Source organism: Pieris rapae, chromosome 13 (assembly GCF_905147795.1).
Source record: "Pieris rapae chromosome 13, ilPieRapa1.1, whole genome shotgun sequence".
Taxonomy (NCBI): domain Eukaryota; kingdom Metazoa; phylum Arthropoda; class Insecta; order Lepidoptera; family Pieridae; genus Pieris; species Pieris rapae.
Genome location: NC_059521.1, coordinates 4,636,552 through 4,643,756, shown reverse-complemented (window position 1 = coordinate 4,643,756; position 7,205 = coordinate 4,636,552).

The window sequence follows — 7,205 nt, the reverse complement described above, 5'->3', positions numbered from 1 at the left end:
CATACAGTATACCACTCCCGGCAGCACCCGCGTTTTTCTTTATTATGGCAGGATGTTGCCTTCCTCTTTAAAAAAAATCGTTATATTGTAAATTTAAATAAGATTGTAATTAACCATTTTCAAGAGTTCGAAAATCGTTTAATAATCAAGAATTTTTTAGTTCGCCTACATACAGACGCCTTTACTTTACCGATATCTTTATTAGATGACATCGACAGTATTTTAAAATGTTAATCCAGCCCGCAGTGCAAGAACTGTCATTGAGTTGATACTGCTTAATTCAACTTGAGATGCTTTTTAACATTTGCGCTTAAATTTCATAACACTTTTCTAGCAAATATGTATGCATAAATAAATCATGAAACAGAAAATCTAATTAGAATGAAGATTACTTAAAAATGTATCTTAAAATATTGCGTTTTTAGTAGAAATAATTGAAATTAAATGAACTATCTGTGCACTTAACATATCTAAACTAGACGCAGTATTACTATGCCATATGCAATCATAATGTAAAGAAACCTGATAAGAAAATTTACAAGTATAGCAACCTTTAACTTAGTAATTTAATAAGATTATAAATGCATAATATATTATTACTAACATAGTCTAAGCACTACTCTTCCTATTTCAATATTTATTAAAGGAACGCAAAGACTTAAATAGACTTCACTGATTTATATTACGCATTAATATTATGTGAATGTGAAATGAGTTTCAGCAGTTTTTCAAGTCTTGCGATGATGCCAGCATTTTTTCATACGGCAATTTTGAAAGCATAATTAATCGCTCCAGCGCTCCACCCAGCTTAATTGAATCACTTACCCCCCTCTAAAGACCCCCTGGAAAAACAACCCTTTCTTATTTTTCTTCCCCTGTGCAAGACGATAAATCCTACTGAGAGACAGCGGGGAGAAATCTTGATATATAACCTCTTTTAAAAAACAACCTCGTTCGTAAGTCAAAGCAAAAAGGTTGAGTTTGCAAACTTCTCTCTTGCAGATGTCAGCTAGTAAAATTTTGTATTTGGAACAAGAAAAAGCCTCCGCAATTCGTCATTCGAATACCGCGGGTGGATTTAATAGCGCTTTTAGACTGAATTTTACTCGCCCACTTTTGTTAAACACATATTGCACAAGTTAATCAATAATTTAAAATTAAACTCTTTGTTGGTTTCTGCAAAAAATTATAACATTAAATACTTCTTTTAAGAGAGAAAGAATCTAGATTATATTAATAAATATAAAGCTTTATTTTGAAAGTAGTTTAATAAGCAATGAACATAAGAAAAAGTTATGTTTGCATAATTTTCACAAAATTAAACTAATCATTTTACAATTTTATTAGAATGGTTTATTTATTTAAGGTGAGTGTTTTTATGAAACCTTCTTATGTTTAAAATTATAACTGGCCACTAATATACGATTATTAATTTTCATTAGATATTTCAAAAATAGAACGCCGAACACGTCACATGTGATCACACATTGACCTAGTCACGAGTCACGAATATGTGAAGTTCAAGGACCCCAGCTATTTTCACAGACAACACCTTTGGTATTTTACTACGAAAATTCCACAGACTGTGTTTAGTTAGAATTATTTCCCTATTTATATAAGATTTATGTGTTACAATTATTGTTACTTAAAGTTTGTTTTTCATTTAAAATACTGTCACCTTTGTATCTGCTTATGTCAATATTAAAATATTTATGATTTTTTAGAACCAAATTGTGTGTTTTCATGAAAAAATAAAAGTATGTATTTTATTTATTGACCTAAGTTGAACAATAATTTATATGTATTTTAATTTTTTTTTCGATAGACTAGAGAAACCTTCACATAAACAAAAAGCGAATTGTATAAAATATTCTATCCCCGAATAAGATAAAAAACCTCATTTAGCGAGAGCAAAAACGTCATTAAAACAGCCCATTGAATTTCCAACAAAGAAACCCCCACTTCTGACGTTAAGGTGTGACACACTTTTATTCTTAGGGGCCTTGCCGGCCACCCTATTTTAAAAGAAGCCATCTTGGGTTGGGGGTCGTATCCACCCCTTGGGGTGAGTGGGGGACACAGCCACTGTTGTTTTAATTCTACCAAATATCTTTTGCGAATACCTTAAGAACTTTTGATATAATTTCCTTTTGTATTTATAAGGTGCGAGTGTTTTGTATTACATTTGAAAGCTGTCTTTGTTTATATATTTTCTAACATTAATTGATAATATAGATATAAAATTATTATTTTTCATAGTCTAAGAGATTCTAAAATATTTTTTATTAATATGAGATGTTTAATCAAGTATACTGATATATATTAAGCGTTTTAATTATAAAATTCTTAAAAATACTACAATATTTTATATGCCAGAACGGGCTCAATTATAACTAAAAAAATTACTTTCTCTGAAATGACATGAAATCGGTTATTTGCTATAATAGTGTTAAGTCAAAGTCAAAATTTATTTATTCATATAGGTAACATAATGTTCACTTATGAACGTCAAAAAAAGAAATATTAAATGATTCTAATTTTACATTTACTGCCAGTTCTTAAATCAAGGGCGTAGAACGGAACTACAACTAGATACATTAATTATAAAATCCGCCACATATAAATAAGCATGCAAATGTCTGGTTTTTCGTAAAGAAAAAAGGAATTATAAACAATAACACTGTGTATATTATATTTAAATAAAACTATATTTTCTAGTTTTAATTGACAAGGCTTCGTAAGTAAGCTCCAAAGCCCGTCGTGAGTTAATACTCGAACAATATTACAAAGTACACCTATTCGTATTAAGAAGAAAACATCGTGAGCAAACCTTGATGACTTAAAAATTAACGACGTAAATCAGCCATATATGACCGTTGGTGTCAAAACTCAGAAGCTATCTGAGGTTAAATTATGAAAATAAGAATTCCTATCGAGAATTTATAAGAAAACAAAAGTGCAAATTCTAAGTAATTCAAACTTTTTATCTCTGAAACGGTAGCAGTGAATATTGGTAAAGTTAAAATCTTTATATTCAAATAAAACCGTTTCTAGTGCGTCAAAGGTATGCCCGAGTCCACTAGCGTTCAGGTAAATTTTAATTTCTATGCAAATGAAAGCTTTCGTTCAGGGTTTAATCTATGCCGTTGCGAAACTTAATGAGAGGAACTATTCTTTGTAGTTTTAGATTTAAGTGCCTTTTGAGAACTTTGTGGTTATACGACCTTATTTACATATATGTATATGTAGATTTAGATTCAAACCTAACATAGCTTTATAAAACATTCCATCAATAGCGATCTAAATATTCTAACTAATCATTCCTCGTTCTTAGAATATAATAATATATTGGGTTCTCATATATATATATTCTACAATATAGGCCATTCGAGATGTGGCGTTGGAGGGAATGTTGCTAATAGCATGGACTGCAAAAAGAACTATCTATTCTCAACCAATTAAATATCATCACAAGACTGTCAACTGTCATTCACAAACGGGTGCCATATTGTCAGGAGAGAACAAACTAGTATCGATAAACTGGTAATGGTAGAGATAGCAGAAGAAGTCTGGGTCGATCGCCTACAGGTCTCAGCAAATTAAGACAATTATGGGTCTCAATATACCTAATACCCTGGACGCTAAGGATATAGCGGCGTGGAGGCAAGCGTTAAGTTAGGGCTTTTCAAGACAGGCATTCTCTTTAATAATGAAGGCTACTAAGAAGAATATTATTCCAACTTGATCTTCAATTGTATTGTCTTCTGAGAACGGGTATCGGTATATTCTGTCATTAGACTGCTTTTGAGAAGAACTGCTTTATAATTCTTAGTCTAGATGTCAGCAGGCCGAGGCGGTTTACATGTTGTGGTTGGTTGAGTAACCAATTGGAGCAATTCTTTGAACGCCATGAGTTTATACTTCAGTCGAATTGACCGTATCGGCGGAAGATTTGTCGGAGAGTTTTATGTGAGGAGGCCTCGACCTCTTCTACTGACGTTTTTGGATCTAGGTAATTGCATTGAATTACTGAATAACTAATCTAATTAAAGGTAATAATTATTTTATGTATATGCATTGACATGTTTATGAAAAAATAAAAATGTGTTTTACCTATCCAATATCCTTCCTAAAACGCTGGCTGGCCACCATGCGTATCCTTGATCCTGGTCTTGTTGGCTGAACCCAGGATGGGTGATGCCTTGTGTGGGCTAGATCTCTAAATGAGTGATGCCTTGTGTGTGGGCTAGATCTCTAAATGAGTGATGCCTTGTGTGTGGGCTAGATCTCGTAATGAGTGATGCCTTGTGTGTGGGCTAGATCTCGTAATGAGTGATGCCTTGTGTGTGGGCTAGATCTCGTAATGAGTGATGCCTTGTGTGTGGGCTAGATCTCGTAATGAGTGATGCCTTTTGTTTTCCTATCCAATAACCTTCCTAAAACGCTGGCTGGCCACCATGCGTATCCTTGATCCTGGTCTTGTTGGCTGAACCCAGGATGGGTGATGCGTTACGTGTTGGCTAGATCTCGTCATGAGTGATGCCTTGTTTAAAGTTGTTGCAATCTAAAACAGCGCAAGGGACGCGCTGGAGTCAGTATGGCCGTATCGGCGCAAATTTATATATTGTTACGAAAAATATTAATAATGTTTGGGATTCATATTTTATGATAGTCTGTAGTAATTTTATATTCTTTATTATTTATGTTACAGCAATGGCGTGTTAGTGTCAGCTGCCACTGTCATTATCATTTAATGACATCGAAGTCAAATCTCTTTAAAACCGTTAATATGACTAGTTCATTTAACTTGTCAATTTTGCTAGATCTTATAATTAATCACTATTCAATGATCGATAATAATTCTGACTCCATAGTCATAATTATTATTATGGAAAGTTATTTATCATAATTTTAAATATTGGAGACTAGATAACAATAAATATTAAAGTAATCTTTGACACTCGTTCTTATGACTCTGTTTGACTCTGTGGTCTATTCGGGTTCGGTCGTGGAACGAGTACCCGAAATGTCACGAAGCTTGTTTATTACAAATTCTGGTTGTTATAAATACAGGAACTGATTGGTGCGAGCCTCAGTTCGATTGAGCGGTCGAACCAAGCAGAAGCCTTTAAAGTGTAGACTCTAATGTCGAAATTAAATGGCAGATGCCAACAAACTAATCTATGACACCAGTATTACTGACGTCATTATCATCAATAATTTAATGACAGCTTTAATAAATCTGGATTCGTTATTTACAGGTGCTTCGCGCCGACAGCAGCGGCGGGATCACACATCTCCAAGAGACTTCGGGAGAGCTGATCCATACGTAAGTGACGTGTAGAGTTTCGGTACTCGATTGACGTGCCGAAATGGCGCAACTACACTTCGGACCAAGCGAGCCGTTACGCAGAGTATGCTACAATGGCACGGACGTTTTTTTAAGAGGATTCGACCATATGCTACCGACGCCGACGCCGAGGTAATGGTTGCGGTGATCACAGGTATTTACCCTGAGTTTTTTCGATCTGAGTAACTGAGAATTACCTCCGATTCACTAAATAAATTCTTATCAGTTCTTATAATATTTCGTAGGCGTAAAATCGAAAGTAGAGTAAATATAATGATATAACAAAGATCCCGTGTTATGGTATCTTCAAAATATCAATTCGTTCGATTCACTTTCTTAAACCGGGTCGTTTGTCGTTGTCGTGTTACCGGGACTGCAAAGTGAGAAATTCGTCTAAGCATAACGTTATTTCGTCATAATTCAGTAACAACAATACCGGTTTTCATGGCACAGTTTATTAAATGAGATTTCTGCCGTTGTGTGGGTCATCTAGAGTAAAATTGCTACTACCGTCAAAATGACGAATGTAACTCGCTAAATTAAACTATTAAGTATTGTTCATTTATTAAACTTACTACAACAAAATATGTAATTAATTGTTCAAAGAAAGGTATAAGACTTTTTAAAACTATTAAAATTGTCAATTAATTCGAGAAAGTCATAATAAGATATGAATTTTATGAATCGAGAAAAAGAACGGGACGGACCAACTTTGCGTTGATTTTTGCGTGTTGAATTCAAGTGCGGTTAGAGATATTAGCAGACCAAATTTAGAGATTAGGCAGAGCCCGATATTACAGATGCTTAGATATAGCATCTGGCTTTCACGGAATTCCCTAATCAGATGACACTATTAAAAAAAAACAGCTTTTGTGTTTAATATTTACGTATGTCTTTTGGTAAATTTATGTATTTTTACTTTTCGTCATCGCTGAAAGTGAAAAGAGAATTTTATATCGGTCATTATAAACATTCTCTAATATTTTGCACATATGGCAAAGTAAAATCCAAATCAAAGTTGTAAATATAAATTTGAACATTCAAATATTTGGAGACGTTAACTGCTCACAAAAAAAAAATTAAATTTGATTTGAGTGGTTTAGTTACTAATTCTTTTTGGGAAAAGGGATTCTCTTCTTTAATATAAAATCCCAGATGCTCTTGTATCTCTGTCTTTTAATAAATTTGGGAAATGTATTAAAAAGAGGAGCTGTGTAAAAAGGCTTACTATAAAGTCAGCGATTGTCTAGTTGATGAAAGGGCCTAGGACTAGTGCTGGGCAAGCTACTTCTAATTAATTTGCTATGAGCGTTGTAGTATTGTTTGATGACTTATTTTATTTTAAAAATTACCGAGAGTTTTTTACGTCGGCTTTTTCTCTCGGCCTACACCCTGTCTTCTTTGCCAATGAGTAGGGATGCCTACGGGATCGAATTTGGTGACGTGGAAAATGTGATACCTTGACGATCTTATGTTCCAAAATAAACGTGTTTTATTTTAATTTTATTCATAGTTGTCATGACAAATATCAACTTTGTATGAATACTCAATCCAAAACGCTTTCTCTTCAGCTCAGTTACATTCTACACATCAAAATGCAGTGATTTTTGTCTACCGTACGTTGCGTATTCGTTCTACCCACTTTTCGTTCTTATTCTATTTTGCTGGGTTTGGCCCATTACTAAAAACTTAAGTGTGCATTTTATATCAACCATCATAAGCGAAACATTCCATACGTTACAGATATGAGTAATTAAGATTTGAATTTAAGTTGTAAATGTAACTGTAAAAGTAATTGTAAAATTAAACCTTCTAATATTTTTGACGAACATCAGGTGCATGAATGTAATTTGAT